Source organism: Crotalus tigris, unplaced genomic scaffold, assembly GCF_016545835.1.
Source record: "Crotalus tigris isolate CLP2741 ecotype Arizona unplaced genomic scaffold, ASM1654583v1 scf7180000020151.727365, whole genome shotgun sequence".
Lineage (NCBI taxonomy): Eukaryota > Metazoa > Chordata > Lepidosauria > Squamata > Viperidae > Crotalus > Crotalus tigris.
This window is the reverse complement of record NW_024097879.1, coordinates 513,640-531,401: the sequence shown is the minus strand read 5'-3', so window position 1 is coordinate 531,401 and position 17,762 is coordinate 513,640. Positions and strand designations below refer to the sequence as shown.

At 45.7% G+C, this 17,762-nt stretch overlaps 1 protein-coding gene across 2 annotated transcripts in view; it reads right to left on the bottom strand.

Moving 5' to 3' along the window:
- The window catches only part of LOC120318277 (glutamate receptor ionotropic, kainate 4-like), a 205,633-nt gene extending 188,146 nt beyond the window's left edge, over positions 1 to 17,487 (bottom strand). For both annotated transcript variants that reach the window (XM_039365683.1, XM_039365682.1), the window contains exon 1: positions 17,408 to 17,487. The gene's annotated coding sequence lies outside the window, so the exon portion shown is untranslated. The remainder of the gene's footprint in view (positions 1 to 17,407) is intronic.
- Between the last annotated feature and the right edge of the window lie 275 nt (positions 17,488 to 17,762).

Here is a 17,762-nt window from a genome sequence, read left to right as displayed (position 1 = left end):
TACATTAATCACAAAATGAAGAAGTGTATATTTAGCATATTTAGAAATTCACAAGCCATCTGGTCTGAAAGGCAGACTTTCAAAGGTCCTTCAAGAAATCCCAAGTGAAGTCGCTGATCTTTTGATAAAACATCCAACCTGTCCTTGAAATTGGCCATGGACGAAAGCATCGTCCACCTGCCTCAGGTAGGGGAAGCAAACAGCAGCAGCGGTCATAAGCGACTGCTGCAAAGAGGGATTGCTTCAAAGGACAACATAGCCTTCGCTGCCCCACTGGAGCGATGCCCCAATGCTGAGGGGACCACATTGTACATGCTTGGAGGTGCCTCACACCCCAAAGCTTTGTTCTGATTTTGGCTCAAGGACATGAGGATAAGGAGGTTTGGGTTTATATAGCCGACATCCTCATGACCCCAAGCTGGATCCCTCCTGCAGCAGCTTCTGCCTGAGTATTTTAATAATGTTGAGGCAACTTGCCAGAGCAGAATATAACCAAAAGGAACCTTTTCTTTAACAGAATAACAGAGTTGGAAGGGACCTTTGAGGTCCTCAAACAGGACACCCTATTCCATTTTAGACAAATGGTTGTCCTATCTCTTCTTAAAAGCCTCCAGTGTTGGAGCATCCACAGCTTCAGGAGGAAAGTTGTTCCACTGGTTAATTTTTTTCACTGTCAGGAACTTCTTCTTAGTTCTTGGTTGCTTTTCTCTTTGTTCAGTTTCCATCCATTGCTTCTTGTGTTGCTTTCTGGTGCTTTGGGAAATAGGTTGAACCCCTCTTCTTTGGGGCAGCCCCTCAAATATTGGAACATTGCTATCATGTCACCCATGGTTCTTCTTTTCACTAGACATACCCAATTCCAGCCACTGTTCTTCAGCCCCCCCCTCCCCCTCCATCATCCTTGTTGCTCTTCTCTGCTCTCTTTCCAGAGTCTCAACATCTTTTTTATATTGCGGTGACCAAAATTGGACGCAGTATTCCAAGAGTGATCTTGCCCAGATCTTAGAAAGTGATGGCGTCACTTCTTGTGACATTGATTCTTGATTCTTGGCTTCCATCTTTGCTTCCCCCTCAACGTGAAGGCACGTCCACACTCAAACAGGCTTGAGGCCAATTAAATCCTCATGGTTTCCACTCAACAGTCACCACCCAGCCTTCCTGGAAAGCTTTGGATATCCAAAGGCAAAAGATAAGATGCCAAAATTTGGATGCATTACATCTCTAGAGCTAACCAGACAGAAAGCTCTTCTTAATTTATTTCTCAGAACCTCCCGGTGTCTTTTCCATCCTCTCAAAATTCCATTCAAAGTGAGTTGAACTCAGAAGTTAAATAGTTCCCAGTGGGTGGCCTTCATTCAGCTGCCAAGAGTGGTGGGGAGAGAAAGAGAGAGGTCTCCAGCAGCAGATGGGCTTTAAACAGGGCACATGGTCTCCTTAGAGAGTTCCCACATGGATCACAGATACGGCAGATACGGAGGAGATGGAAGCTAGCAGTGATTAAAGTAAACTTTTTTTTTTTAACTTGACATGTTTTGCTTAAATTCCAAGACAGGTTTTAAAATCTGGCAATACTAACTGCAGGACCTTCCCCAGTTAAGGCCTGACCACCTTCCTAGCAGCTCACTAACTTTTAATGAGAAGAAAGAAAGAAAGAAAGAAAGAAAGAAAGAAAGAAAGAAAGAAAGAAAGAAAGAAAGAAAGAAAGAAGAAGGAAAGGAGGAAAGAAAAAGGAAAGAGAGAAAAGAAAGAAAAAAGGAAGGACGGAAGGAAGGAAAGACGGAAAAGAAAGGAAAGGAAAGGAAAGGAAAGGAAAAGAAAGAAAGAAAAGAAAAAAGGAGGAAAGGAGGAAATAAAAAGGAAAGAGAGAGAAAAGAAAGAAAAAAGGAAGGAAGGAAGGAAGGAAGGAAGGGAGGGAGGAAAGGAAAGGAAGGAAGGAAGGAAGGAAGGAAGGAAGGAAGAAAGAAAGAAAGAAAGAAAGAAAGAAAGAAAGAAAGAAAGAAAGAAAGAAAGAAAGAAAGAAAGGAAAAAAGAAGGAAAGGAGGAAAGAAAAAGGAAAGAGAAAAGAAAGAAAAAAGGAAGGACGGAAGGAAGGAAAGACGGAAAAGAAAGGAAAGGAAAGGAAAAGAAAGAAAGAAAAGAAAAAAGAAGGAAAGGAAGAAATAAAAAGGAAAGAGAGAGAAAAGAAAGAAAAAAGGAAGGAAGGAAGGAAGGAAGGAAGGAAGGAAAGGAGGAAAGGAAAGGAAGGAAGGAAGAAAGAAAGAAAGAAAGAAGGAAAGGAGGAAAGAAAAAGGAAAGAGAGAAAAGAAAGAAAAAAGGAAGGACGGAAGGAAGGAAAGACGGAAAAGAAAGGAAAGGAAAGGAAAGGAAAAGAAAGAAAGAAAAGAAAAAAGAAGGAAAGGAAGAAATAAAAAGGAAAGAGAGAGAAAAGAAAGAAAAAAGGAAGGAAAGAAGGAAAGGAAAGGAAAGGAAAGGAAAAGAAAGAAAGAAAGAAAGAAAGAAAGAAAGAAAGAAAGAAAGAAAGAAAGAAAGAGCCACTAAACGAGAGCTACCTGTACCGCAGAGGACAACCTGGGCTGAGCTGCCCTCTGGGAGGAGACCCTCCATGCTGAGGGAAAGGCTCCTCTTCCCACCCGCTTCCCTGCCCTGCCTGGGGCTGCTGGGGGGGGGGTGTTTCAGCCCCGCTTATCTTGTCCCTCCACCTGAGGATGTTAATTACTGGCTGTGCCCAGCGGGGCCCTTTTCGGCCCAGATGCCGTAGCATCCTCACCAGCCTCAGCGCTCCGAGTGATTCTTCCCACAATAACACAGTTGGCACAGGCTGTAAATGGATAAACATGTCAGGATAGAAAAATCATTTTCTTCTTCTTCTTCTTCTTCTTCTTCTTCTTCTTCTTCTTCTTCTTCTTCTTCTTCTTCTTCTTCTTCCTTCTTCTTCTTCTTCTTCTTCTTCTTCTTCTTCTTCTCCTTCTCCTTCTCCTTCTCCTTCTTCTCCTTCTCCTCCTCCTCCTCCTCCTCCTCTTCCTTCTCCTTCTTCTCCTCCTCCTTCCTTCTTTCTTCTTCTCCTTCTCCTCTTCTCCCCTCCTCCTCCTCCTCCTTCTTCCTTCTTTCTTCTTCTCCTCTCCTCCTCCTCCTCCCTTCTTCCTCTACTTTCCACGCCCCCTTTTTTCCCTCTCCAGCAAAGCAAAAATATAATTGGAAATCTCAAGCTCCGGACATAAGAGCTCTATTCACATAGTTATCATTCTGTATAAATTGTTCCATCGTTTGTACTATTTAGAAGCCCTTCTCCAGAATCAGACAAGCTGAAAACACAAGAAGGACTTGAAAGATGCCAAATTGGGGAGGGTTGTTATCTTAGGCCCTTGTGTGCGTGCGTGTTTCGCTGCCTTGTGTTGCCTGCCGGAAGTGTGAACCGTCTCCTCTGGAAAATAAAACAATTGTGTGCAAAGAACAGCGAACCGTCTCCTTTCAAAAGGCTATTTTCTGCCATGTAGGAATATTCACCAGATCTTTGTGATGGAAATCACCTTTCTATAGCATCTCAGTCAATAGGGATGCCCATACTTTGTGTGACAACACTCTTTGGCATCCTTAGCCTTTTCACTGACCTGGCTTCACACATCCCACAAATGGCCAACATTACAGCAAGCCATGGAAATGAGACGGGAGAAGACCTCCAGAAGCTGTTCCAACAGGTGTAGAAGATGCATGTGTTAAGCTTGGGGGTGGGGGGATGGGAAAGTGTTAGAAAAGTGTGCTCAACCGACTCACACCGACTCCCTGGAGTTTAAGAGGAAAGTGAAAAATACAAACTCAAAAAAATCTGTTATGGTAGTCAATCTCAATAAAGCATTCATTCATTCATTCGATTAAATTTATATAAAACCCATCTCACTACCCAAAGCAACCCCAAAGTGATTCGTTTAATGGAAAGAAGGACTAGGGGTGACAGGATAGCAGTCTTCCAATATCTAAGGCATGGGTGTCAAACTCACCATTCACGTGACGTGTCACGACGTATCGCAACTCTTTTTGCATTGCCAGCAATGAGTTGGGCGCAGCTTCGGTAGGATGAAACCGGCCCACGGGCCAGCAGTTTAACACCCCTGATCTAAGGGACCGTCACAAAGAAAAGAGGGTCAAATTATTCTCCAAAGCACCTGAAGGCAGGACAAGAAGCAACGGATGCAAACTAGGTTGCTGGTTATTTGGATATTAGCCTGTAGAAACCACCACTGCAGATCAAAATATCTACTTCCATCTCTTTCCTCTTGAGTGATCCATTTTCCCCTATCTTGTGCCATTAACTGTCGAAGCACACACATCTGAATTTTCATCCTATTATCGGGAATAAATCCATCAGAGCAAATGACATCTTGACACACTGAAAACAGAAAGATGCAAATTTGGGCTGCTGTTTTGCAAAACATATGTTGGAAATATATTCAGAGAGGCACTGAAAAGCAGGGATGATCCATTTGCAAGGCATCAGCTTCCTTGAGCATGCCCACAAAACGTGTCTATAAAACACTCAGAAATGTAGATTAATTATCTAACACATTAGAATTACTCCCACCGCTGTCTTTCATGGTTCTAAAAAAGATACTACATCAAAACAAAGAAGGAGAAGTGAGTCTTCTTATATCTATCCTATTTCTTCCCTGACCAACCAATTTACAAAAATGAATTCTTGTAAAATGTCCACATTTGAGACTAATCTCTTTTTTTATTAAAAAAAAAGTGTAGAAAAAAATAAAAATCACAGACTTCTTTCTGAACTTTGTGTAATTCACAGGATGATCTTAATAAAGAGAAACCTTTGGAGACTTCCAGGAAATGTGAACCCATGGACAGGCAATATTCGAGAGTTAGTCAGCACAAAACCCACAAATTTGTGGTGTTAATTAAACGCTCTTTGAAAAGGCTCAGCAGGAAATGCTTATGGACTAGGAACACTGGATTTTAGCCAAGTACACCTCATTCAGATTTTTGTAAAGCTTTTTCATCCGCACCTTGACGCCCTGGCAAGATCAAGAGAGAGGGGAAAAAAGGAGATTTTACCATTTTTAACTGCCAGTTGTAGCAATGCATTCAAAAGTGTCTTGTCTTTCATAAACAGCGAAGGTGTTCAAAGCAACAGTGTCAACACACAATCAACTTATCCCTGAGGTATCTGTTGGGATCTCCTGCTATCACAACAAGGAACACCTGGAAATATTGAAAGCACACCTGAACTAAAATACTTGTGCAGGAAAAGATGTGATCAGATAGGAAATTTAGATTGCTTGGGGTGTTTTTTTTCTCCACACTCCTGTCTTGACTGCTTTCATTAATGACATTTAAGGGGGACACTTTTGTCTTGTTTTAATGCAGCAGCCTTTGCAACTAAAGGTGGGTTTGGAGGTTCAAAACTGAGCCAAATGTTACAATGTGGTCAACCTAACTGTCGGTCAAGAAAGGCAATTGCTCCTGAGCAGGACTGTTGGGAGCTGTAGCCCTCTCATATCTGGAGGTCAACAAAGTTGGGCAACGCTGATGGAGCACATGGGTTGTGAAAATCAAAAGGGAAAGTTCACATGGAGCAGCCTACGCAAGGGATAAGTAGCCTCCTGGGCAAACGCTGCTATCAAACAGATTTTGTGTGTGTGTGTCATGACTTCTCCAATAGCCATCAATAGTAAAGTGAGAAGAATAATAGAAAGCAGAATAACAGAGGTGGAAGGGATCTTGGAGGTCTTCTAGTCCAATCTCCTGCTCAAGAAGGAAACCCTACACCATGTCAGACAAATGGTTGTCCAATCTCTTCTTAAAAACCTCCAGAGATGGAGCACCCACAACTTCTGGCTTCCACTGCTAAACTGTTCTCACCAACAGGAAATGTCTCCTTAGTTCTAGGTTGCTCCTCTCCTTGATTAGTTTCCATCCGTTGCTTCTTGTCCTGTCCTCGGGTGCTTTGGAGAATAGCTTGACTCCCTCTTCTTTGGGGCAGCCCCTCAAATACTGGAATGCAGCTATCATGTCACCCCTCGTCCTTCTTTTCACTAGACTAGACATACCCTAATCCTGCAACCGTTCTTTGTATGTTTTAGTCTCCAGGCCTTTAATCATCTTAGTTGCTCTTTTTTGCACTTTTTCCAAAGTCTCAACATCTTTTTTATATCGTGGTGACCAAAACTGGATGCAATATTCCAAAATGTGGTCTTACCAAGGCATCAAGCAAAGGTTAAAGCGCTTAGTTAATACCAGCTACTTCAGATATTAACAATATTAACAGATGGTCTTTAACTTCAGCAGAGGGTAAGTCCATTACAGGGGCTTTTTAGTGCAAAGAAATATAGTGCTCCAGCAAAAAAAAAAAATCAAATCCTATTACTTCTTCCGGGGGTTTAATGGCACTTTTGCTTGATGCCCATAAGATAAAAGCCAGACACCAGCTGTGTTTTTCATGGTCAAAGCCCTCTGTCTAATTTCCACTGACCTCAGAGCAAATCCATTACAAGTAATGGGACAATCCTACTATGGATTAGAGGAATCTCACTGGATGGTTCTATTCAAAGCACTGAAATGACAGTTCCTAGTCAGGCTACCCTAATCCTATTTTTTCCAAGCACACCCCTAAGAATCAGAAGAAAATAATAACTGTGAAAACAGGGGAATGGAATTTTAAAAATCTGCAGCCACCAGCAAAATGTGTCATTGTTCTCTGATATTTCTCTGCTCCCCAAAGTTTAATTCTGACTAACAGGGAAAACTCCTCTTCAAGACGAGTTTAGAATTTTCAGTAATTTGCTATAAAAACTAGCATTGCTGTAAAAACCAGCATTGACCACTAGGAGGCAGCATATGACTGGATCCATCCTATATTGCCCCTGGTCAGATGTAGCCAACAGATTTCTATGGCTTTAAAGCAGTGTTTCTCAATCTCTGCACCTTTAAGTTATATGGACTTTAACTCCCAGAATTCCTCAGGTAACCTGGCTGACTGGGGAATTCTGGGAGTTGAAGTCCACATCTCTTAAAGTGGCTGAAATTGAGAAATGCTGGTTTAAACCTTCTACTGCAGGGGTCCCCAACCCTCAGTCCATGAAATGGTACAGGGCCGCAGCATGCCAGCAACCGGTCCGCACAAATAAGCAAAGCCCCATCCGTGGGATGCAGGCAGCACACAAAACCACGCACTCTCTGGTCCGTGTACAACCTCTCTCCACGGAACCGGTCCCTGGTGCCCCAAAGGTGCCCCACCTCTGTTCTACTGGGAATTAAACTCATCAACCATCGCACTTCAGATAACCATACACATAATGGCTTAGTTTTAGGAGCTGTCCAAATCTTAGTTTTCAGTGCTCTGAATTGCCCTCAAAAGCAATGATTTCAATATGGGTGTTATAATAGACAGGCAGAGTTGATCTCCCAACTTTAGCAAATGCATTTTTGCATTTGCTCCATATATACAGTGTACAGGTAGTTCTTGATTTACATCCTGTCACTTAAAGACCATTTGAAGGTACAATGAAGCTGCTTGCAACCCAATTTCAGAGACACGATCACTGCACACAGACACATAGTGCAGTTATGTGATCACATTTTGGCCGCTTGGCAACTGGCTCACCTTTATGTCCGTTTGCGGTGTCCCATGGTCACGTGACCATGATTCAAGCTGTTTTGGGTTTTTTTTTTTTGCCAGTTTCCTGTGTTCACTTCCAGTTTCCAGCAAAGAATATCCATAGGGGAAAATGGATTTGCTTAGCGGTCGTTGCGTTCACCCACTAATCATTAACAACCACCGTAATTGTTTAACAACTGCCATGTTTGCTTAATGACCATAGTAAAAAACAGTTGTAACTTTAAACCTGCATACAGGATGCCTTGACTTATGACTGCAATGACTTACAACTGAGAATAGAACAGAACAGAGAACAGAGCAGAATAGAATTCTTTATTCGCCAAGTGTGATCAGAGACACAAGGAATTTGTCTCCAGTGCATAAGCTCTGAGTACATGCAAAACAATAAATAATAATCATAATAACAAAGGATAATACTCATAATGACGACAGCAACAGAGAAGGTAGTGGAACAGATGAGAAGGATAAAAATAACGCAGGCTTACAATATGGGTAATATACTTAGACATAAGACAGAACATCAATCCAGGCTCAATCACAGTTGTAAGTTGGGGACTACTAACAGTCCAAGCAAGTGGTAACCAAGGTGTAAGTTACCATCAAGCTGCCTTAGGGCAGTGGTGGCGATCGGAGCCCTCTCTGTGGGCACATGTGCTGTCGCCACAGCCCCACCTCCCCCCATGGCCCCCTCCTCACCAGCAGCCCCCTCAGAGGAGTAGCCCCCCAGGTGTGGCCCCTGTAGAGCAGCGCAGCCAAGGACATGGCAGCCGGGCAACAGGGATAAGACTCCGCCCTCGCGCCCCGTTGTGTGCAGATGAATGCTGGAGGGCGTGGCTGCCATGGTGCTGCTGCTGGCGCTGCAGGGGCAGAGCAGGGGCGAGGGTGGAGCAGGGGCAGAGGTGGGGGCGAGAGAGAGTGGGGAGGTTTTTGGGCACTCGGTCTCTAAAAGATTCGCCATCAAGCTACCTTAGGGCAACTGTGAATGCAGCCAAGCCACCCCTTCATTGCCTTCCACAGGGCACACCCAGACTCACAAATGTCTGCAAGGATCCTATTCTTGTAAGCTGCCATATTGTTTATTCACCAAAGCTGTTTCGGATCTCCAAGCCTCCAAGGCAAGGGTTAATTCTCACTTTGGGCTCCCCCCCCCCTGCTTCTGCAGGAATCAGGCCAGCAATATGTTAAACTCCAATATCTGGAGGCCAGAAGTGACTAATGCTCTTCTCATTGGCTGGAGGAAATTTCAGAAGAATCAATCAAGAGTCGGGCATCATTGTTGCTTAAGAATCCATTTGGGGTACTTAGTCTTATAACTTGCTGATATATTTTTAAAAAACAAAAACAAAAAACAACACCCCATTGTTCGTGATGCATCAACATTAATTGGCTTAGTCCCACATTGGCGCTTCTGGCATTTGCATTATTGTTGCTTTATTTTTTATCCTAAAAACCCTTGGTTAAGTTGCATCTAAAACTGGAAAGCGTTTTTAAAAAATAATAAATAAATCAGCATTCAGGAGGTTGTAACTTTGCAAACCGACCTGGGCATTTTTATCCTGTACTAGAAGTCCCGTGTGCCTTTCTTCCCATCCTTCTCTTTGCTTAGCTAATAATTCTCTGCGAGTTCAGAAGCCTAAGAACGAGGAGTCCTCAATTTACAACTATTATTTAGCGAAGTTACAGCAGATCCGGAAAAAAGTGACTTATGACTAGTCCTCACACTTAACGACCACTGCAGCATCCCCAGTCATGCTGTCAACATTTGGGCCCTTGGCAATCGGCATCTATTCACAACAGTTCACAACAGCATCCCCGGGTGAGGTGGGGGGGGGGCTCACACCTCTGCAACCTTCCCAGCCAGTTTTTGACACTCCCCATATAGCCAAATACAATCACACAAGGGAGGGTCAACAGCGAGAGGTTGTGGGTTGAGCCAGTGGCACCCCAGATAACTGATGACAAGCCACAACGTGTCCCATGCTCCCCTTTGCTTTGCCTTACATGGATAATTTGGAATTTGCACATTCAGATCTTGCATGGGAGTGTTAAGAGAGAAGAAGAGACTTCTTCCTATTGTTGAATTTCCTTAAGTGGACGACATGATTAAGGGAATCCTACTCAGGCTTTTGTTTAAGCCAGTGGTTCATTCTTCACCTTTTATATATGTTGAGCACTTTGGGTCTGAAAAGAGATGAATAGCATCTAGGTGGGTGGGGAGGGGGTGGAAAGCAAACCAGCCTCTTATCTTCCAGCTCCAGATCATCAACCAGCTCCACCCACTGCTAAGCCATGATGTGTTTTCTTGCTTGGCTTTATTTTTGTCTGTCTTCCTAAACCAACTGCGAAGACTTGTGCAACAAACCCTAATTAAGTAAACTCTTAACTTTTTGTGATGCATGGAGAGTGACAGTGGGTTTTGGGCATCTCATAAATATTAGCTTCTAAGCTCCTCTTGGACTTTACAACCTGCCTTCACCTGTCTAAGGAAAATCAAATCTCCCATTTGTCAACTGGGTTGACCTACATTTTTATAATCTTTAAGGCGCTGGATGTTTCTCTCCTGCCAAAGACCCTAGAGAAGGTTAACATTTCATCTGGCGCCATCATGTCTTTTACTTTTTGCCAATGAGCTTAGTGATGGTGGGAAGAGGGAGAGAAAGAGAGAATTTTTTTAAAAATATATCTTTTCATTAGTCAAAATCTGGCTCTTCTCCTCCTCTACAAGAGATAGCAAAAAAAAAAATTCTCCCACTCTCAAAACACATCTCTGAAAACCGTTGAACCTTAACTTATTTTTCCAGAAAAAGCAAGATAATGCCAGGTCTGTATTCAGGCACACTTCCAAAAATCTACAGTTGAGCAACTGCTATTAGTGAGAGACCAACTTGTCATAAAATAGGAAATCTGGATGTTGAGCAGGTCAGGGAGAAGAGGAGGAGATGACTATGAAGTCTGCATTTGAAAAAAACAAAAAGGTCCTTCTTCATCTGATGCTCCTCAGTCTAAAAAAGATTCCTGCTGTGATTTACGAATGTTCCATTATCTATAGGATTTGTCTCTCCTATATTTTGACTAGCAGTCACCACCAGCCTGTTATTTCATGAACTTGCCACATCTCCCTTGAAATTTTCTAAACTGGTGGCCTTTCCCACATTTGGTGGCAGTGGATTTCACAGTTTAACTCTATGCCGTGTACCTATAAGACAAACCCAACTATTGTGGTTTGCAAACCATGGTTATTGGCATGGTGGGTTGGGTGAACCCAACGGATATCAACAGAAGAGAATAACCCAAGTAGCCTTTTCCAAAACCATCAAGCTAATCATGACTTAACCATAGTCAAATGCCTCTGTTAATCCAATTTTCTCTGGCTACTACTCACTGCCTTGAGCTTAGGAGAGACTTCTTCAGTTACAATCGGTGTATCTACCTCATTTCATTGTGTATACTCCTCAGCCCCACCCCTTGCTCTGTCCAGCTACATCATGGGTTACCAGTCTTTAGGTAGGCATCAAAGCAAGTCTTTCTAAAAAAAGAGAAGGTCTTATTAAGATCATAAATTGCTGCTCCAATCCAGACCTAACGTAGCATAGAGCAAGTTAATATCAGGGCAGTTAAAAGACTCATTATAAGTGAGCAGAATTTGTAAGTCCTTTAATATCTCTGAGCAAGCCAATTTCCTAAGGCATGGTCCAGAGCGCCACGTGCAAGTCCCCCAATTAGTATAATATTTTCATTAGCAGAATTTATAATCGTATAAATTGGACTTTGTCATCTCTTCCTTGCACCAAAAGAACCTTACCAAGGAAGCAGCAACTCAATTTTATTTCCTTCCAAATAGGTGTCTTGAAAGTTACAAAATAAAAAAAAAAAATCAATTGAACCCATTTCAAAGACTTCATCTGGACCAACGGATGGCCAAGCATCACATCATCCAGAGCAGCTAAAAATAGCTTGGCTTTCCTAGACCTTACCTATGCAATGGTAGTCCTCAACTTATGGGCAAATTTGGGACTGGGATATCTGTCATAAATCATTGAGGTTTAAGTCACAATCCTCCGTTTGACCTCTTGGGCAAAACAATCACGTCACACCAAAAGGAGGTAAGAAAAAGAGAAGAACCTCTTCAATGGTCCATTAAGCCACCTACAAATACCAGGTTAGACAAATCACTTCTATATACCTGGGCTATGGGCAGAAGGAAGCTTTTTGGAATCCCACCTACCTGCCTGCCTGCCTGGCCAAATTGGGTGTGCAGAATTTCCTCCGCTAGCTAACTCTGTTAATTAAACTCTTCTTAAATACTCATCTGGAAGCTGCTCTCCTGTAAATTTTAAATTGCCCGTCGTATTGATCCTTCTAACTTTTGTTTAATTCTCTCCTTTTTTTCAATTGTTTCGTGCTAATTTCCAACCCGTGCTTGCTTCTTTTCAAGGCTTAGTCACCTTCATCACCACCACTGGTTTCATTTATTTAATGTTCCAGCAGGTTCATTCGATTCATTGCAAGGAACGACCTGTCCACAATCTGGAGGGTTCTCACCGGTCCAAGATGTGAAATCCTGGATGCTTTTTTCTCTCTCTCTCTTTCTGCTGGATCTGGAATGGGGGAGCCTTTGGGGGACCACAAGCTTTGCTTAAAAGATACACCCTGGGAGATTCTGGGGCAGGGGTGCCCAACCTTGGCAATTTGGTGACCTGTGGAGTTCAAAAATCTTATAGGTAAGTCCTCCGCTTACGACTATTTATTTAGGGACCTTTTGAAGTTATACAATGGCACTGGGGGGGGGACCGTCCTCACACTTACGATCTTTGCAGCATCTCCTGTACAGCTGTGATTGGGGCACTTGGCAACTGTCTCACGTGTACGACAATCACAGCATCCCGCGGTTACGTGATTGCCGTTTGTGACTTTCCCAGCCAGCTTCCCACAAGCAAGGTCAAAGGTCAGCCCGTGGTCCTATGATGCCTGACTTAATGGCCATTCATTTTCCAGTCCCTATTTTGGTCGTAAATTGAGGATGCCTTTACCTTTTTAAAAGAACAACAACATTCCTCCAATCTGGTCCCTTTTAAATGCTTTACGCACAAGGAGCCTGGTTTCCCAAGAAGCCCACACAGGCTGTCTGACAGTCACTGGCTCAGCAGGAATGAGAACCTGAGGGTTCTCAGGGATAATACTAGCATTTAAATAGCATTTAAACTTGCGTTCGAAGCACTTTAGAGGCATCAGTTTCAATAGCGCTGTTCCCTTCGGCAGCCGAGGGACGGAAAAAGGTTAAGGCTGGTTTCAGATCATCGAAACAAACCCACCATCAAAACTGAAATTAGTAACATATAAAATACATTGGTCCAGAAAAGACACCGTGTCCGCTCTACTGCGTTGCTTTGTGACCCAAGAAGGAAGGGCTGTGTTGTTGTTTTAAACACAGCTTTGGGGAGAGAAGGAAAGAGTTCTGAATAATTTGGGGACTCAGCTCATCTCCCCCTCTCCCTCTTTTACTCTGTTCCCCTGCTTATGCAAATAAATAAAGCTAATTGCACTACCACGTTCGGATCACAGGGAAAACGAGAAATATATCCAATTAGATCTATGCAAAACTACCCAACTTCATCTCATTTATTCTATTCAGAGCTCGATGCATTTAGCCAAATTTATTATCTGCATAAAAAGAAAATCCACTCCCCATCTCACCCCTTCCCCATTTTCCTTGGGCCCCTTAACATCATCCAGCTAACTACTGTGAGTTCCCACAAATTAAGGTACCTTTGGAGCAAATCTGTTTTTTTAGGAAGGGGAAATCTACTCCGCAAATTAAAGTACCTCTCCGTTGATCTATTTGGGCTCGGTTCCGCCCCAGTGATACCAGGCCCTGTTCCAAACCGAAAGAAGACACAACTTTAAATGCCCCGTCCATATTTACGCATTCTTAAAAACAAAACATCAGGGAGGAACAAGTGAGAAGTAAAAATAACATGTCTTCCCCCCCCCTCCTCCAGATTAATGGAAGCGGAATTGTAGACTGGAAAGAAAATTGAATGCTAAGCCATCAAACTAGCAGGAGCCTAAGTGGACCCAGCTAACTGTTGCTCATCTGACCAACCTGGGTTAGCAGATGGGGATCACCTCTTTAGGAAACGCCAATCAGATCAGCCAGTGCCAGGACTAAAGATGATTGATGGAAGTCAAGCGTGGCTGCGTGAAGATTCAATCAGGAAATTCTGACCGGCAAACAGGGGAGGGTTTCTCCTTGCCACTGACCAGCCGTTTCTCCCCTAAAGCAGAGAGGTCTCTGGCATCCTCTCCTCCTCTCAAACTGACTCCGCGCCCGCTGGAGCCATACGTCTTCACGAGCATCGCCCTGGCATCTCCGCAGAACGCTTCATCCCAGATGCTGCACACCAGGGCTTCACCGGCACGGCTGTTTTCAGCCACCCGGTCCCAACTGTCACACTGCAGCTGTAAAAAGGGAAGACAGGCTTCTGCGTGTCATCTCGCCCCTGGGGGTGGACGGCAAATGCAAGTCCTTTCTGGCCTCCGAGCCAGCCTCTTCACGGGAGAGGCAGAAACCAGGGAAAAATGCAGGCAAGATAAGGCAGAAATATTCTGCAGGTCTCTGAGATTAACACTCGGGAGGGTTATGACCTTGACGAGAAGGAACCCAGCGGCCCATTTGGGAAAAGCCTCCATCTGATGCACGAGGAGGCATTGCCAAAGCTGTTGGTAGCCAGTGTGGCAGAACAGAGACCTTGCCACCGGTGTGTCATCAGTTACACAGGACAGGCGGTTGTGTTGCACAGATCCTGAGGCGAGAGAGGAAGCATACCTTGGAATCCTAATGACGCCTCCCCCCCCACTTCAAACTCAGTGTTTTGCCATAGGTGAGCTGCTAAGTTATCTCCTTGTTTTCACCTGCAGATGTCTATAATAAGGAATGATTAGAGGAGGAGTAGCTGACCTTGGAGTAATGTTGGAGGGATAATTTAAAGGGATGCTGAGATCTTTCTGGTGAAGAACAACACTCTCTGTTGTGAGAGCAACTAAGACTTAGTTGTAAAGGAGTGATAGATGTGAGTTGGGGGAACTGTTTCAATCGACTGTTTTGTTAAGCCTGGAAACATCTGGTTACACATTCTGGAAAGTTAAGATTTTTTGGAGAGTATGTCTTATGTTTCTCTCTCTATTGCTCTTACAAACCAAACATCTCTTATTTACATACTGCAAAACAGCGTTTCTCAACCTCGGTAACTTTAAGATGCGTGGACTTCAACTCCCAGAATCCCCCAGGCAGCATTCCCTCACAGAGAAAAAGAGAGAGACAAATGGAAGAATTGTTCTGTGTTGGGAAAGCAATGAGTTTCCCAGTGAGAAAGTAACATCATCACAAGCTTTCCTAGGCAAGGTTTCAAAGCAGTGAAAAGCGACAGAGGTCTCTTTAACCTGCTCTCCACAATAAGTCTCACAGTAACGCATCTGGACTTTTATCCAACTTATAAACAGATCTAATCATTCCAAAAAAATGACGGATGGATGGATGGACATATGGAGATAGATAGATAGATAGATAGATAGATAGATAGATAGATAGATAGATAGATAGAACCCTTTAGCATTCCAAACATCCATGGCTTTCCTTGATCCCACCTGCCCACTTTGAACCACATCCCAGTTGTTACTGGGCCCAGCAACTTTATCACACTGGTTTAATTATGCTTTTTGGAAAGATTAAGGAATACTGTGAAGGAAGAATCTAAGCATTTGAAATAGTCTTGTGGTTGCGACTGGCTATCCTTTTCCTTTTGACTTCAGATCCTGTAAAAAGTAAGGCCAGGAAACCATTCCTAAAACACCCCAATCACAGTAGGCCCAGCCCCACACCTGGGGGGTGAGATGCAGCAGCCTTTGCCCAGGTAGAAGTGGTGGAGGAACAGCAGCTGCATCCTTGTAATGACAGCCCTCCTGCATTTACACCTGCAGCACAGGTGTAAGTCCGAAGTAGGAAAGAGGCTGCTTTTCCTCCAGTTAAAATGAGGTGACATTTTCTGAAAGGGCCTGCTGGCAAACCCATCTCAGGAGACCCAAACGGCACACAGGATTAAGGATTACGAACCAGGACTGACTGAAGCCCTCGGCACTTCTTGAAGGGATGTTTGAGGAAAACTGAGCATAACTTAGCCAAGTGCTCTTTCCACCTTCCCAAAGCTGCTCACGTCCATCCCTGGCTGCCGTCCTCTTCTGCCCTCACTGGCCACTTCACCCCACCCTGCACCCATAACTCATTTCCCATTGAGAGCCCCTTATAGCACTTCCCTATATATTTATTCTATCCCCTTCCTCTTCCACTCTACCCATCTCTGCAGCCTTCCTTCCTTCCTTCCTTCCTCCACCCTCCCTCATTCCCATCTCCTTCTTTCCTTTCTTCCTCCCATTCTCCCTCCCTCATTCCCATCTCCTTCCTTCCCTCCCTCCCTCATTCCCTCCTTCCTTTCTTGCCTCCCTCCCTTATTCCTATCTCCTTCCTTTCTTCCCTCCCTCCCTCCCTTATTCCTATCTCCTTCCTTTCTTCCCTCCCTCCCTTCCTCATTCCTATCTCCTTCCTTTCTTCCCTCCCTCCCTTCCTCATTCCTATCTCCTTCCTTCCCTCCCTCTCTTCCTCATTCCTATCTCCTTCCTTCCCTCCCTCCCTCCCTCCCTCCCTTCCTAATGTGATTCTCCCTCCCACCTCAACCACTTGTTCCTTTCTTGCACGTCCACTTGCCCAAAACAGAACAAGACAAGACACTCCCAAAGCTTCTCTCTCTCTCTCTCTCTCTCTCTCTCTCTCTCTCTCTCTCTCTCTCTCTCACACACACACACACACACACACACACACAAACAGGCCCCACTATATCAAATTGGTTCTTCAACCAAGGAAATAAGAAGGCAGGAGGCAAAGAAACAGTTCTAAAGACTTAGTCCTGTCACACTCTTCAGGGAGAGCTCCCTTCTAGGGATGCCCTTCTCCTTCCCCACTTTGCAAGAGGGGACCCCATAAAATCCATTCCGGGGACTCCCCGTTTGCCATCTCCCTTTCTGGGCTTCTCCATCCAGAAAGGCGCTGTTCACTTTCGCCACCCCCCCCCCTTCTTCTTCCTTCCCAAATATCCTTTCTCTTTAATTCTCTTCCCATCCTTCCCTTCCCATCCAACCCCCCCCCGCCCAAATCTCCAGCCTTCACCCTGTGAGGTCGGAGGGAAGCGGACATCTGGAAACGGGGGGGGGGGCGGCAAAAGGAGAAGGGAACTTGAGGGGAAGATAAGGGGGGGGGAGAGATGCAGATAACTGGGCGGGAGATCCCCAAAGGAGCCGGGGAAGCCAAGAGGGACCCGGACAGTCTGGGGACCCCGGAGCTCCCGACTCCCAGATGAGTCGGGGAAACGGGGCTTTCGGAAGCCCCGGAGACCTGCTGGCGCGGCGACGGGGGGGGGCCCTTTTGCCGGACGCCCGCCCTGCACGCCGAAAGAACGCCGGAGGGTCCGTCAACCTTTGCCCCCCCCCAGCAGCGAGAAGGGGTCTTCTCCCCACCGTCTTCTCCGGCGGGGGGGGGCAGGCGAGGGCTGAGGAAGGGGCTCCCCCAACAGAGGGGTCCGGAATCCGGACCGGACGGGGCTGGGAGGGGGTTTCGGCGCGCGAGAGGGGCGCAGGAGCCCAGCAGCGCCCTGGCCGAACCCCCCCCCCAGGGCGGCGGGCGGCGGGTCTCGGCCGAGCGGCGGGCTGGGCTGCGGCTGGCCACGGAACTCCTACCTGGGCGGCTCCGCAGGGCTGGGGGCGCAGCAGGGCGGCCGGCTCGGAGGCGGCCCCGGGTCCTCTCGCCGGGCGGGCGGGCGGGCGGGCTAGGACTGGGGGGGGGGCGCCAACGCCGGCCGCGCTTCGCCGGGACCGGAGCGAGGAGCGACGCGCTGCGAACCAGGAGCAGCCGAGCCGCGTCCAGCGCCGGCGGCGAGAGGAGGGCCGAAGCGAGCGGCAGGGCGCCCCCCGGTGGCCACCGGAGGGACTGCACGGGCACGAGCCCCAATTATGGTGGGGGGGGCGGGCGGCTGGGGGACTTGCAATTGCAATCATCCTTCGCGCCCCCCCCCGAGAAACGATGGTTGTTGTG